The 17,013-nt window shown below is 40.8% G+C and overlaps 1 long non-coding RNA gene across 1 annotated transcript in view; it reads right to left on the reverse strand.

Moving 5' to 3' along the window:
- The window catches only part of LOC140713819 (uncharacterized), a 106,569-nt gene that overhangs the window by 86,135 nt on the left and 3,421 nt on the right, over positions 1 to 17,013 (reverse strand). The window contains exon 2 of the long non-coding RNA XR_012095737.1: positions 14,723 to 14,843. This is a non-coding gene — a long non-coding RNA (uncharacterized lncRNA). The remainder of the gene's footprint in view (positions 1 to 14,722; positions 14,844 to 17,013) is intronic.

Raw genomic sequence — 17,013 nt, forward strand, 5'->3', positions numbered from 1 at the left:
TGCGGAAGCATTAGTAATGATCTTTCAGAAATTTTTTGCACTCTGGCATGGTGCCAGAGGACTGGAAAATTGCAAATGTCGCTCCACTCTTTAAGAAAGGAAGAAGGCAGCAGAAAGGAAATTATAGACCAGTTAACTTGACCTCAGTTGTTGGGAAGACGTTGGAGTCATTCGTTAAGAATGAGGTTATGGAGTACTTGGTGACACAGGACAAGATAAGACAACATCAGCATGGTTCCCTTAAGGGAAAATCTTGCCTGACAAACCTGTTGGAATTCTTTGAGGAGATTACAAGTAGGATAGATAAAGGGAATGTACATTTGGACTTTCAGAATACCTTTGACAAAGTGCCACACACGAGGCTGCTTATCAAGTTGAGAGCCCATGGTATTACAGGAAAGTTACTGGCATGTTTGGAGCATTGGCTGATTGGTAGGAGGTAGCGAGTGGGAATAAAAGGATCCTTTTCTGGTTGGCTGCCAGTGACTAGTGGTGTTCCACAGGGGTCAGTGTTGGGACCACTTTTTTTTATGCTGTATGTCAATGATTTTTTGATGGAATGGATGGTTTTGTTGCAAGTTTGCAGATGATACAAAGACAGGTGCAGGGGCAAGTAGTGTTGAGGGAAAGGTAAGCTGCAGAAGGCATTAGACAGGTTAGGCAAATGGGCAAAAAAAATGGCAAATGAAATACGATGTTGTTAAATGCATGGTCGTGCACTTTGCTAGTGGAAATAAATGTGCGGACTATTTTTTAAACGGGGAGAAAATCCAAAAATCTGAGATGCAAAGGGACTTGGGAGTCCTTGTGCAGAACACACCAAGAGTCTCACCTTGAGTACTGTGAAAAGTTTAAGGCTCCTCATCGAAGAAAAGATGTGCTGACATTGGAGAGGAGGTTCACAAGCAGGATTCCAGGAATTAAAGGGTTATCATATGAAGAGTGTTTGATGGCTCTGGGTCTGTTCTCACTGGAATTTAGAAGGATGAGGGGGGGATTTCATTGAAACATTTTAAACGTTGAAAGGCCTAAACAGAGTAGATGTGGAAAGGATGTCTCCCATGGTGGGGGAGTCTAACACAAGGGGGCACAGCCTCAGGATAGAGGGGTGACCATTTAAAACACTGATGCAGAAAAATTTCTCTTGCCAGAGGGTGGTGAATTTGTGGTATTTGTCACCACAGGTAGCTGTGGAGACCTGGTCATTGGGTGTATTTAAGACAGACATTGAAGTTTCTTGATTGGACATGGCATCAAAGGTTATCGGGAAAAGGCCAGGGAGTGGGGCTGAGAAGGGAAAAAAAGGATGAGCCATGATTGAACAGCGGAGCAAACGGCCTACTCCTGCTCCTATGTCTTATGGGCTATCTATGTACAGTCCTGTGCAAAAGTCTTAGGCACATGCATATAGCTAGGGTGCCTCAAACTTTTGCACAGTAATGTGTTTGTCAATGTGGAACGGAGAGCAAGTTTGTAAATCTGGCAGGAGCAGAGGACGTTTGGGATGGTGAGGATGGAGCGCCACGGGAGGGGTGTGGGGCAGGAGGCAGAGAAGAAGTGCCAGGGGCGAAGGGATGGTGTAGGTGCAGATTCACCCAGCCCTAAGACATCAAACAAGGTAATTTGATTCCAAGCAACTGGTTTATTGATCATTACAGAATGCTTCTCTGGTGCTTCCTGCTCCCACCCCCTCTCCCTTCCCCTTTTCCCAACCAAAATTCCCCTCTCCCGGCCTCCTTCCCACTCTCAGTCCACATTGGAGACCCATATCAGAATCAGGGTTATCATCATTCACATACATCACAAGCTTTTTTTGGCAGCAGTATAGTGCAATACATAAAATTAAGCTATATGTATGCACCCAAGACTTTGGCACAGGTAGGTACGTTCAAGTAGAAGATCTGTCCGTAAGTGTCCATGATCGATAATGTTATCTTCTACAATATTTATTTTTTATTGTTATTTATTGTCATTTTTATGTCTTGCATTGTACTGCAACTGCAAAACAAATTTCACAATAAATGTCAGTGATAATAAATCGCATTCTCATTCTGTTTACTGAGAGCCTTTCTCTCTTTCCTCCTCCTCCATCCTCTTCCAGCTCTGAACATCATTTGATCATTCTTCAGTGATTCTATGCCTAAAGAGAAATGTGGACCAAATCAGGGAACAGATGCCAAAGAGGATAGTTATAAGCTATAGGATGACATTGATTAATTGATCAGATTGGCCGAGCAATAGCAGATGGTATTTTGTCCCGATAAGTCTGACATGATTTTAACTTATTTAAAGCAGGGATCCACAACCTTTTTTATGCCATGGACCCCTACCATTAACCCAGGTTGGGAACCCCTGATTTTGAGGTACAGAATGGTAACAGGCCCCTTCACCTCAATGAGCCCATGTCAATTAATTACATCCATGTGACCGACTAATCTACTAACCCGTGCGTCTTTGGAATAACCATGAGACTTTAAGGCCGTAAGGTATAGGAACAGAATTAGGCCTTTTGGTCCATCAAGTCTGCTCCGCCATTTCATCATGACTGATCCAATATTCCTCTCAGGCCCAATCTCCTGACTTCTCCCCATTTCCCTTCATAGCCTGACCAATCAAGAGTCTACAACCACTGCCTTAAATATACATGAAGTCTTGGCCTCCATAACTGCCTGTGGCAAAGAATCCCACTGATTGACCCCCGTCTAAATAAATTCCTCTTCACCTCCGTTCTCTAAAAGGATGCCCCTCTATTCTGAGACTGTGTCCTCTGTTCTTAGATTACCCCACCATAGGAAACATCCTTTCCACATCCACTCTATCAAGGCCTTTCATCAAGGTTAGTGAGTTGTGAGCAACTATGTTGTCACCGGAACCATAGCGAGACTTGCAAGCTGCCCGCAGCACAGTGTTCGGGGTGCACTGGTCGTTGACACAAAATGTCGCATTTCCATGTATGTTTCGATGTACATGTGACAAATAAAGCCAATCTTTATCTTTATTTTTCAATTATATCTAAGCCAAGCTCTTAAGGTCTGATTTGGCCACTCATCCTGATTTCTAATCCTTTTCTTCCATATATTCTATAACTTCCATAACAGGATTTCCCAATTCTTCTTTCTTGTGGTGGGAAGCTGTGGGTGATTAGATGGGGTGGATGTTGTAGTTGTATATGTATCCATAAACTCTGATTATATATTTTTTCTTTGCAGAATAATTGTGGGACACTGTTCCCATGGATCCCCAATGCTGCCTGCTGCTGTTCATGCTGCTGAATCAGGACTGTGTCACAAACTGTGTCAGCTCAAACCGTGTCAGCAAGTCTGCAGATGACACACCAGTGGCTGGCCTTGCCAAGAACAATGATAAGATGGCGCATAGAGAGAAAATGAAGTGGCTGGTGGATTAAGGATTGGTGTAAGAAGAACAACCTAAGCCTGAACGTGGAGCAGACAAAGGAAATCATTCTGGACTTCAGGAAGATACAGATGAACCATCCTCCCCTGTGAGTACATGGCTGCTCCATAGAGAGAGAATTAAATACAGCAAGTTCTAAGAGTTCACATCCTCCAAGCCCATCCTCATCTGATCCCTCCTTTATACCCTCTGATCTTTTCCTCATTGAGAATACATTGATTCATACAGAATAACCTGAGAAAGATCCTTTCTCTGCATTTAATATGCCAGCCAGCTAGGGGTAAGTACAATAGACTTGCATTTTTATTTGTTCTGACCACCTGATGTTTAAGAAGCATGCAGGCATAGAAGCAGAAATTGTTTATACAGAAGTTGTTGTCCTTTTGGAGACGGCCCAACTTTCTGCAGTTATTTCTAGCAATTGGTTGAAGAAAGTAGTTTAACATAGACAGTGTAAGTTACATGGTGACATCAGACACTGTAGGGGTTCAGAGTAATTTCCGAATGAGTAAGACATTGGCTGAAGGGTAGGAAACAATGAATACTTGTTTGAGTGTTCAACTGGAGGAGGAGCAGGGTACTAGTTGAAATACTTAAGGGATAGGTGCTAAACATATTAATGTTACTAACACATAGAAAGTCAGAGCGAGGTGATTGACCAAGGAGAGATGTTGGTGTGTGGGACTATTGTGAAATTAGAAGAGGCAGTTCATTATATAAGGAATAAAATGGATATACTTTCCACATAGGGACAATGGCAGATAAAATTTAATCTAGACAAGAGTGAAGTGAAAGAATAAACTGCCAACACACATATCATGGTGCAATCAAAACAGCTGAATCAATTCCCAATGAAGTTAATATGTTGTTGAACTGCATAAATAGACTGAAGAACACCAAATAGAAGGGAAATTGACAAACCGCATATGTTTTGGTCAAACAACTCTACTGCAATGGAGATGAATACTTGGCTCTGTGTATAAAGTTGATTGATTCATTTTGAACCATGACTTGAGCCAAATACCTTCTACACATAAACGATACTCCTGAATAAAAGCTGTAGTTGTGAAGACTGAACATAGTTGAGGAAGGCTGCTAAAACGAGTAGATCAACCAGGGCAGAGGGCCCACCTGGTGATTCCACAACCTCTGGACTCACTTTCAAAGTCTTTCCAAGTCATGTTCTCAGTATTAGTTATTTACTTATATTATTATTATTATTATTATTTGTTTTTATGTATTTGCATAGCTGTTTCTCTGTTCTTGCACATTGGTTGTGTGTAATTTTTCATTGATTTTTCTGTATTTATTGGTTCTATGAAGGCCTGCAAGAAAATGAATCTCAGGTAGTATATGGTGACATATACATACTTTGATAATAAATTTTATTTTGAATTTCGATTACCTGTTCTGTCATCAGATTAAAGTCACACTTTACAGCAATTAGAAAATTCAGCAAACCTCAATATACACTCCCTTTTATCATGTTATAAAGGAGTTGTAAAAGTCAAATTTGACGAAGAAATCAGCTATTGTCAAGATGAGGTATTGTGATTAAGCTGATCAAGCAATTGTCCTGTATTTTAAAAGGTAAAATATATCTTTATTTGTCACATGTACATCGAAACATAGTGAAATGCATCGTTTGCATCAACAACCATCACAGCCTGAAGATGTGCTAGGTGCAGCCTGCAAGAGTCGCCATGCTTCCAGTGCCAACATAGCATATTTCCCCTAAACAATCACTCAGTTTTTAAGTTGTAGCTTATTATGTACTACCTCGTGTGTAATATTAATTCACTGAAATAGCAATACATGAAATTGGTTGTCAGGCCTGCACCTAAAGGTCCCTCCCAGCCTCCACCCAGCTAACAGGAATCAGTTGCTATTCATCGCCAGCTGATCACCTGCAGCCTATTTAAACCTGGCTCTCAGCCACAATCTTTATTCACTCATACGAACCAGCTAATCTCAACCTTCATTTTCCTTGTTGCTTTTTTTTGTTAAATATCTGTTCTCTCTTGATTTTGTGGCCCCTTGTGGCTCATTATTTTGTAGTTTAATATTAAAGTTATCCCTCACTGCTAAATCATCTTCACTGCTCTGCATTTGAGTCAAGCTTCCTCTGTACTTTTGACAGGATGAGTGAACTGCCAATTGAAAATACTTGCCTAAAGCAAGTCATCCACCAACATGAGCAGACAATCTGGAGGCAGCTAGAAACCACTGATTATCTGCTCGAGCTGTCCCACAATCTCTGCCAAGGGTATGCCACTCTTTGAAGTGTTTTCATGGCTACCAACCCTCATTGTTTTCCGCAGAAGAGCCAACGGTGGAGGTTCCTTCCCCCAGGGCCGTGGCTCACCACTGACGAAATACTTGGAAGAGAGCATGGAGGGCCATCCTTAGCTGCTAACCATGCCTACTGCTGCCTGGCTAACTGCTATCAGTGCTCAGCCACACTCCTCTGGTCTGACTGTCCACCCACGATCTGCCCCCGTGCACCAACTCCCGTAAGCTCTGGTCGAAGTTCATTAGTCCCTTTAAGATTACCCATTGCGGGGGACGTCACGTGACGACGTAGGATCGAGACGTGGAAATCCAGCTCTCCCGTAAAAAACCAGTAAAATAATGTTTAAGTGAAGAAAAGTTAGTAAATACTTTTTAAAAATTACTTATAAACTACTCAGGATTGTCTTAAGATATGTCTCCTAAACAGAAGCAGAAGAAAACTACTACTTTGAAGACAACACAAGTTGGAAAAGAATCAAGGCCGGCCACCATGAAAGAGCCTCGGGCTCAAGTGCATTTTACCTCCGGCGATACAGAACAGGAAACTGCGGCAACATCAACCGTTTCCAAAAAAAAAGAGCAACAGGAATTGCGCATGCGTGAAGGAAGGGGCATGCGCAAACACAAGCAACCCAAACTACAAATCCCAGCTATGATCGGAACTGAAAGTGAAAGTGAATATGAGGTGGAATCAGATTCTCTGGATAAATCAGACGAAGATGAAGAGACAAACAAAGAAGAGCAACAGGAAGAGGTTGGAGGTGATATTGGAGACATAAAAAATCTTTGGTGCAAATAATGCATAAATTAAAAACATTAAAAGTAATAAAAAAGATATTAAAAATATGAAGATTATGTTTGATAAAATGATGAAAAGACAGGACAAAATGGACAAGAAAATTAAAAACTTGGAAGAAACAACGGGAAACACCATTGATAGAGTGAATAAAATGGAAGATAATATTTCTGCCTGGACATCAGAAAGAAAATGGTTGTTGGAAAAAGTGGATGTACTTGAAAATTTTAGCAGACAAAATAATATTAAGATTGTTGGACTTAAAGAAGTTATAGAGGGAGAGGATCCAATACATTTTTTTCAAAAATGGATTCCAGAAATTTTGGAAATGCAAGAAGGAACCCAGTTAATTGAAATTGAAAGGGCTCACAGAGCCTTAAGATCAAGACCTCAAGTTGATCAAAACCCACGATCAATCTTGATAAAATGCTTAAGGTATCAAGATAAAGAAAAGATCCTGAAGGCGGCTGCCCAACGTGCCAGAAAGAGAAACGGGCCATTGATGATAGAAGGGAAAACAGTTCTTTTCTATCCTGATATAAGTTATGACTTTTTGAAGAGAAAGAAGGAATTTAACCCAGCGAAAAAAGTTTTATGGGAAAAGGGTTATAAATTTATATTGCGCCACCCGGCAACCCTGATAATTTTTTTGGATGACGGAAAAAGAAGATCTTTTACTGATTATCGGGATGCGGAAGAATTTGCACAAGAACTCCCAAATATTTGCTAACCACAGCCAAAGATTTAAAAGTGAAACGGATTAAAGATGAAGACAGGGACAGTGAATGGAGTTGATGGATGTTTAAGGACAGAAGAATATTTAAATATATTCTTAATTATATGATACAGGGGGAGAAAGGTAAAAATTTGAGAAATATTAATCGAGAGTAGTGATATTATTTTTTCTTCTCTTATATATACTTTTTTATGTTACGGGGGAGCTTCGGATCGATTGCTACGGGATTCACGTGTGTAATCATGGCGATCGCCATGACCCGTACAACAGAGGGGGGTAATGTTGTGTTTTTTTTATTCACAACATTAGTAGGGGGTATTTTTTTTTCTTTATAATCTATTTTTCTTTAATCTTTCTTTCTTTGCCTGGACAATTGGGGGGGGGGAGAGACACATAGCAACACGGAGAATTTTTTAAAAATTCCCCAAGGTACTACGAAAGTTGAAAAGTTAGGTATTATTATAGACTGGAGTAACCCTGTTAAAAATAATGACTAATTTACTGAATTTTTAAAGTTTTAATGTTAATGGGCTTAATGGACTGGTGAAAAGAAAAAGAATTTTAACATACATTAAGAAAATGAAAATAGATATAGTTTTTAGCTGCATTTCATTTGAAAAAATTACTTATAATTTAAGAGATAAATATGAAATATTTCTGAAAATTTGGCGCCCTTATTTACAAAAGATAGGATTAAATATATAGGTGCTCCGAAGATAAAATTATTGGTTATTTGGGGAAAGAAATAAATATGTATACTAAAGCTAGTATGAACTCCATGGAGCATGTGGGGATCTTCCGATATCCAGGCATTCTTTCTTTCTTTCTTTTCTTTTTTTTTCTCTTCTTTTTTCTCCTTCTACAGGGATATGTTAGGGAGGAGGGGTTAAGGGGGGGGGAAGGGTTGATAATTTTCTTTTCCTTCTGTAACCATTCGAAAATTCAATTAAAGAAAATTTATAAAAAAGATGACCCATTGCATCAAACCAGTTACTCACCGTCTCCAGCTGCCACCAACCCTTCAGGATCACACCTATCTTCCATGTGTCCTGCCTCAAGCCCATTGTCCATGGATCACTCAACCCATCTGAGCCTGCAATTCCAGAAACTAGGATGATGCAAAGTGGTCCCCTGTGCATGGTTTTACCGCTTGCTGGAATCACGTCATCATGGACAGGATGGGTTGAATGGGAAGGGTATGCCCCGAAGGAGAGATTTTGAGTGCTGGCCAGTTACATCTTGGATCTATTGTTCATCGAGGGGTTCTACCAGACCCGCTTGGATTGTCCTGGTCTGCGTGAGGAGAGGTCTTCTCAGGCTTGCATATGCTGGCATTCCTAGCTAACAGGAGTCACCTACCGCTCATTTCCAACTCATCAAACCTGCAGCCTATTTAAACCCTGCTGTCATCCACAATCCCTGTGCATGCATACAAACCAGCCAATCTAAACCATGTGCTCCCAGCCTTTAGTTACTGTACTTTATTGCCTTGTAATGTTAAATATTGGTTCTCTCATTTTGTGACCCCTCATCTTGTCTTGTTATTATTAAAAATTATCGCTTACTGCTAAACCATCTCTGCTGCTCTACATTTGAGTGAAGTCTCCTCAATATTTCCTGTCACGTTTGCTGTTTAAAATCTTTCGATTCAAGTATTAAAAAGGGAAAAATATCAGTGCAACATCAATCATTGCTCTTTGTGTCAAGATTAGTTTCCTGATATTGTGCTAATTTAGTTGTTTTGAATCACCTGTAAATGTCAATCTTAAAATTTAGACCAAATCAGGAAACACTTTCTTTCAGAATAGTCTTCACTGTAAGTTAGCATTATGCTCCTTTGAGTACACTATTAATGCATGCATAAATAAAGATAACTTCGCGGGCTGTCCCCAGCAAACCCTTGGGTGAGCTGGTTGTTAATGCAAATGACACATTTCACTTTATGTATTATGGAAGATGTGAAAAATAAAACTGAATCTGTACCCGAATTTGAAACTTACTTTTGCTTATCTACTCATACTCATTAACATTTCTCTCATTTTAGGAGTACATAAATAATGCTTGCACTAATAAATACAAATTTCACTGCAAGCAACTGAGATGTGTGTCGTAACTGCAATGTAGACTTCAGTCCAACAATGAACCCAGCTTGCTTTGGTCCATCTTTTACAGCAGACCTCAGTGTGTCATCACCAAGTGGAGTTGTGCTGCACGAATACTTCCAATATACAATCTTAAAAGTTAAATGTCTCCCTACTTTCCATTTAAAGCTAGTTTCAACCCTTAACATTAATAATTCAAGGTCTACAAGTACATTTATTACCAAAGTACATATGCAGTATACAACCCTGAGATTTGTCTTCCTACAGACAGCCACGTAACAAAGAAAACCATTGAACCTTTTCAAAGCAAAATATCAAACCCCTAATGCATTAAAGAAAACAAAACGTGCAAATGGCAAAAAAAGAGCAGGAAACACAAAATATATAGCATCAAACCACTAAGTATTCGAAGCACTCCCCGAATGTTCAGTTTCAGCTCAGCTCAGTTCAATCTAGCGCTGTATTGTTCATCGATTGCAGGCCGCCCCAATCAAAAGCATACAAAACCACAACAGAAAATGAAGCAACCGGAAACACATGATAACACGAGCTACCAGAGTCCAATCCCCAAACCACGTCGATTAAACCTTGCCCAAGACCCAGGATTCTGGTACCATCCCTCTGGCAGCAGCGAGCGAGAGACCGGACCGGTCACTCTTAGGCAGATGACACTGAACACCTGCTCACCGTCTGCTCTCATCCTTGTTAATATCAATCCTTCCTTGTTACTTTAATTGGTGAGAAATGGAGTCCATCTTGAATTCCATCCACATATACTGTAGATAGAAAATCACTGACAGCATCTGCAGTTTCCTGTGGGTCTAGATAGAAATTTCTTCTTTCAGAGGGTGGTGAATCTCTGGTTGAGCAGATGGTGAAAGCTGGATCATTAAAACAATCTAAAGTATTGTCATACTTTGCACAATTCCTCACCCTTTCCTATTTCTATAAACTCTATACACTCAGATTTCTCTGTGCATCCTCTTTTCTTACCACGCCCCTCTTCAGGTTTATTTAAACTCTTCTTTAGTAGATCCGCCTTCAGTTGATTTGGCCCAGCAGTCTGAGATTCCCTCCTTAAGTCTCTCTGCTCTGCATGTTACCCTTTAAGACATTCATCAATAATTGTCTTTCTTCTATGGCGGGTTGGAGATAGGTCTCTACCAAAAGAGATGCAAGGCGCTCCTTCTCTCCACTAGCCTGAAGGTCATCCTCGGGCATGGTGTTGTACCTGTTTAGCCTCCCGATCAGGGTCATGTGAAGCCATGGGATCAGGTGGTGGATGGTTGTGAGCAGTTGGTGCATATTACAGGTCCTGGTTATGCGACCACTGATGCCAAGCAGACAATATCTGAAGAACATTGATACTGGTTGGGCCACGCATCCTGTAATGACACCGCCCAAAAGAAAGCAATGGCAAACCATTTCTCTGGAAAAAGTTGCCAAGAACAATCATGGTCATGGAAGACCATGATCGCCTACATCATATGACATGGCACATAATGATAATGATGAATGTTTCTTTAAATGGCAAATTGGATCCAAAATTGATTCAGGTCCATGTAGCAGAAATAAAGGTAGACATTTTTTTTTTGCAAATGGAAGGCTGTGTCCAGTGGGAACTTGTAGGGCTCATGAACTAAAGTTTTACTTATTTTTGTATGAAATGACTTGAAAATTTTCATACTTTAAAAATACTGCAAGATACAAACTGTTGTTGTAAAGCTTCAATCACTATTTGGGGTAGCACTGTAGCAGAGCAGTTGTTTTTGGTGCTGTTCAGTCGTTTTTTAGTCGAGTCCGAGTCTTCGTGACTTCACAGAGTCCATAGGGTTTTCACGGTAAGATACAAAAGTAGATTGCCAGGCCTTTCTTCCGCGCAGGTACTGCTGCTGCCCAGGTTGGGACCTGGCTGGATTCAAACTCAGGACCATCTGCCTTGAAGACCAGTGCTGATCCCACTACACCACCAGCTGACCCAACATAGTGGTTAGCATAATGCTATTACAGCGCTGGTGACACTGGTTCAATTTAGTTGCTGTAAGAAGTTTGCACAATCTCCCTGTTAAGGCGTGGCTTTCCTCCGGGTGCGCTGGTCTCCTCCCACATTCTAAAGACATACAGGCTAGTAGGTTAACTGGTCACATGGGTGGCATGTACTCTTTGTGTCGGAATGGTTTGTTACCATGCAGTAATAATGAAATAAAAGTAAATAAATGGGTTAAACTAGAATCCTAGTGGCATTGGGACTAGGATTACAGTGCATTCATTGAACAAGATTTGTTATCTGGAAAGGCAAAACCTTGTACTAGAATGTTTTGGTGGAGAAATCATAAATCCTATACTATGTTTCCTATAATTCCTTGTGCAGCCAGCATTTCCTCTAATTGCTATTCATGCTCATAGGCCCAAAGGGGCTAAGTATGTCTGATAGAATGCAGATAAAAGTAAATAAGATGTATTATCTTAATTACTTGATACAGTAAACAAAATAAACATATTTGAGATTTCCACAGTTATTAATCTGTGCTACAATGTGCATATTGAATGAATAACCAGTACAGCAAAGTTCTTTAACCATTCAATTTACAATTGTATTCAGAACATCTTGTTCCTTCAAAACTTCACGGCATTGCAGTAATGCCTTTCAAACAATTGCAAAATGTGTCAGTTATATTGTTCATTCACAGTCTACAAAAGAGATCCTTGCGCTCAAACCTGCAGCTGTCTGACACAGGTAGCAGAAAGACAAGAAATTAAACATGAGTGCTGGAGGAACTCAGCAAGTCAGGCAGCTTCTGTGGAGGAGAATAAATAGTCCACACAACCCTTCCTTCGGCATCCTTCATTTCCTCCACTGATGAAGATTCTCGGCCCGAAACATTGACTGTTTATTCCCCTCCACAGATGTTGCCCGACTTGCTGAGATCCCGCACATTTTCTGTGTTTTTCTCTGGAGTGTTTAAGAAATTGAGTGCAGAAAGCTGTGGGGGGAGGGGGGAGTAAAGGTGCGTTTGATGGTAGGATCCCTTCAGAAATGGCAGAAGTTGATGTGTTGGACGCGGAGGCTCATGGGGTGATAGGTAAAGGCCAAGAGGAATGGAAAGATTGGGTGAGTGTGGATATTTGGGAAATGCAGGAGATCTGGGTGAAGACAGCATCAAAGGTGGAGGAAGGGAAAGCCTGTTCTTTGAAGGAGGAGGACATCTTTGATATCCTGGAAAGGAAAGCCTCATCCTGAGAACAAATGCAACAGAGTCAAAGCAACTGAGAAAAGGGAATAGCATTGTTACAGGAGACAGGGTGGGAAGAGGTATAGTCAAGATAATTGTGGGAATCGGTAGATTTATAAAGAATATCAGTTGACAGTTTGTCTCCAGAGATGGTGACAGAGAGATCGAGAAAGGGGACAGAGGTGTCAGAAATGGACCAAGTGAATTTAAGGGCAAGGTGGAAGCTAGAGGCAAAATTGATGAAATTGCCAAGCTCAGGACGGATGTATGAAGAAACACCAATGCAGTCGTCAATTTATAATTAAAGAAATGCAAAAAAAAAACTGCTGGAGGAACTCAGCGGGTTAGGCAACAACTGAAGAGGGAAGTGGACAGTCGATGTTTTAGGTTGAGACACTGCATCTAGAAGATTGGGTTAAAAATCTACCATCTCAGATATGAAACTCTTCTGGAAACATTAAGCTAAAGAAAGATCAGGAAGATCTCGTTTAGTATGAAGGAGAATATTGCAGTGCTTCAGTGGGAGTATTTCCTTGAGCTGTCTGGGTCAATCAACCCAAAACGTTGACTATCTATGTCCCTCTATTGATGCTGCCTGACTTGCTGAGTTTCTCCAGGACATTGTTTTTTGCTCTAGCATCAGCAACCTTTTGTCTCCCCACACAACTAAAGAATACACTAGTATTCTTTAATATACAAAAATACAACATCTCCACACAGAAATCAACGCTCGGCATCAACAGACAGCCATCTAATCATTGCCAAAGCAACCCCTTGCAGATGAATTCACCAGTACTGAGTGTGCGGCTTTAGGCTAATTTAGCAGGGGGATGGGAATCAGCACACAGCATTGGAAAGAAGATATAACGTCAACAAAGGTTTGGATGAGACAGAGAACTAGAGAAAGAAAAAGTAGAGTATTAGAAGGGAAGAGACTAAGCCACAAGATAAGATGTAAGAACATGAATGTATAAGGGCAAAGCTTGATAAATAAGACTAGGACATTCAACTAGCCAGCACTGCGAAGTAGAATATCACTAGGCACTAAACATTCCTGGAAACAACCTCAGAGGTCTCCGTTGGTCAGAGTTGACCAAGAATGTTGCTTCCTAGCTGTTGAGATACATAAACCTGCAGTACAATATGGAAAGCAAGCTGTTGCCCATGTTGGAAACTCCTCTCCACACATCTGATGAATCTAAAGGAAAGGCGATACCGTTTGGCACCAGCAGCGTCACAGGAGTTACCAGTCAGTATTGAGCTCAACATAGAACTCCAGCTCTGAATTTTTCCTTTGGAGTTTACTCCCAAAGCCTTTTGCAGGAGTGGGTACAGTCGCTAAGCAGAGGAAGATCAGAGTTTTCCTTCTCCCAGATGAGCTGCCAACCACAGCTGACGAGCCCAATCTGCCCGAAGCAACTGGTTTTAAGGCACCAGTAACCTGCCTTTGCCCCTTCTCCTGCCAGTAGAAATAGTTCCACTGGGCTAAGTAGCTAACCAACATGTGAAGGCCCGGAGCTGGACTTGGCTGTCAGAGGCTATTTGAGTCACACACCATTGAGAGCATTTAATGGGTAGTGGGAGCTTGTCCCCATTACTACCCCTGGCTATAACAACATTAAGGAACCAATAAGATTAGGAAAGGTCAGGAATGAAAGGAAGGACTGAATAATAATAAATGAATCTGAACCTGACTGGGTATGTTAAATTTAAGGAGACTATTTCCTTGCTTCAGAGGGAGTGTTTCCTTGAGAATCAGGGATACAATCTATTTGCATACAGTTAAGAAATATTAAAAGTGTTTTCTATAGGCCATTATTCAGTAAGAAGATATGGAGGCTGGTTTTTTACTAGAGCTGCAAGAACTATAAGGCAGTGATAATGGATATACAATGGTCCTAATTCAGATACAGCATGATAATATTGTAAAGAGCAAAGAAGGGGGAAGAATTTCTTAAGTGCATTCAAAAACACTTTCTTCTAGACCAGCAAGGAAAAAGCTTTTGCTGGATATTGATCCACCTCGGAACAAGTGAATCAAGTTTGGTAGGGGAGCACTTAGGGAACAGGTGTCAGAATTTAAGATTTAAATTAAATCTGGGTAAGGTTGAAGATAAAGGTTCACAATGAAGGGTCTGTAATTTCAAACCTTTACTCTGTTTGTCTTTCCATAGATGCTGCTTCATCTGGTGAGTGTTTCTGGCATTTTCTGATTTTATTTCAGATTTCCAGCATCCGCAATGTTTTGATATTCATAAACTGTAGATTAGCTGTAAAAGAGGACAAAGATAATCTGGACTGAGAGAGTGCTTCATTGAAGAGCCAATTTTCAGAATGGTAAACCGACATCAAAAATTGGCAGGCAAAGATATAATAGAACAAAGGTCACCTATTAAAGAGGAAATAACTTGGGTATGGTCCAGCTACATTCCCACCTGGGAAAAGGATTGAGCAACCAAAACCAGGACTCCCCTCTGACCAAAAGATATGCAGAGTAAGGTAAAACGGAAAGAGGGATTTCAGATTTATTTATTTATCACATGGACATCGAAACATAGAGTGAAATGTGATGTTTGCATTAACAACTGACACAACTGAAGGGTGTGCTGGGGCAACCTGCACCAACAAAGCATGCTCACAATGTTCAACAGAACAACACAAGCAGCAACAACAAAAACAAGCCAAAACACCAACAGCAAAACAAGCCCCTTGCCCACCCTCACACACCGATGAACCTCCAACCCAGGGCAGGCTGCCTCCGGCCTCTGACCTCCAGACATCTGGGCCCCAGGCACTCAGACGTGCTGACATCGGGACCTACCAACCCAGGGGCTTCAACCTCCAGACAAATTTCAAATGGCGAATGATAACTTTCAGAACACACGGGAATCAAGCCAAATACAAGAAAGTAAAGTCAGAAAAGCTTAAAAATACGGACAAAAAAAGGAACTTGACAGTTGACCACAACTAACAAATAAAGAAATCAAAAAGTCCTTTGTGACTACTCAAGTAACAAATAGTTAATATGAGGTGGTGCAGGGCCTGTTAGAATAAGGAATTCTCTGCAAGAAGGCTGAGAACATTTCAAAGCTATTGTCATGCATCTGTTTTTCAGAGATTCTGCCAAAATCAAAGAGTGTGTTAAGATAGGCTGAAAATTGATATTCTAAAAAGGAAAAATGAGTGGGTTGGGTTCACCAAAGGTATATTAGTCACCAGGTCCAGGTGGGGAGGAACTGGCCGTTAAATTGCAATCTCCATACAAATGATCGATTAAAATTTTTTTAATAACTTCACTTCAGTAATCCGTGTTTGCTCAAGTGACAGAAGAGACGGCAGATGCTGGAATCTGGAGCAATAAAGAATCTGCTGGAGGAACTCTGTGCTCGTGGCAGGTTTCAATCTGGAATGTCAACAGTGCCTTTCCCCCTACAGATGTTGCTCAACCCAACAGCAACTTGGTAACAGATGTTGCTGAGTTCCTCCACCAGATTCTTTCTTGCTCGAGTGACCATCATTATCAGTTCAAGCTGCTTCTTCAGGTGAAACTGATTAGGTTGTAGCTGCTGGGTTTATGCTTACACCTATTTTGAAAATATCTGTAATACTCATACTAAATGTTATGAAGTACCTGCCCATACATTCCCTTCAAGTAGTGAGTTACAGGTTTCAACCACTTTCTATGTGAAAAAAAATCTTCCTCAAATCTCTTCTAAATCTTCTTACCTTCAAAGTTCAAAGTAAATTTATGCCCTTGGAATTCATTTTCTTGCCAGCGTTTTACAGGGCTGAGCGTCAGCAATCTCTTCCCTTGCCTCCAACAGCAGCCTAAGATTTATCTCAACAGGCCCTTAAATTTATTCACCTTTTTGCTGGTAATTTATACTATGATTACAGCACAAAATGCTGGAGGAACTCAACTGGTCAGACAGCATCTATGGAGGATAATGAATGGTCAACGTTTCTGGCCTAGACCTTTCATCACAGTTTCTAAGTACATTATTTTGTACTAATGCCCCCTTGTTTGAGACCCTCCTACTAGTGGAAACATCTCAGATTTCTATCCTGTCACGCCCCCTTAGGATCTTATATGTTTAAGTAAGTTCATCCTCACTTCTTTTAAACTCCAAGGAAAACAGACCTGAACCAATTAGTCCCTCCTGGTAGAATATAAATTAATTTTGATAGGTGCATGGATAGGATGGGATATGGAAGGCTATGGTCTGGATGCTGGTTGATGGGACCAGGCAGATTACTAATTTGGTACTGACTAGATGGGCTGAAAGGCCTGCATCTGTACTATCACGTTCTATAACTTCTATTCCATAACTCCCGTTATTCTCTGCATCAGCTGACAAAGGAAAATATTAGCATCTTAATCCGCAGACTGTGCTGCTACTTTTAATACCTTGTCAATATACAGCCCAAGGCCCCTTTGTT

Source organism: Hemitrygon akajei, chromosome 20 (assembly GCF_048418815.1).
Source record: "Hemitrygon akajei chromosome 20, sHemAka1.3, whole genome shotgun sequence".
NCBI lineage: Eukaryota > Metazoa > Chordata > Chondrichthyes > Myliobatiformes > Dasyatidae > Hemitrygon > Hemitrygon akajei.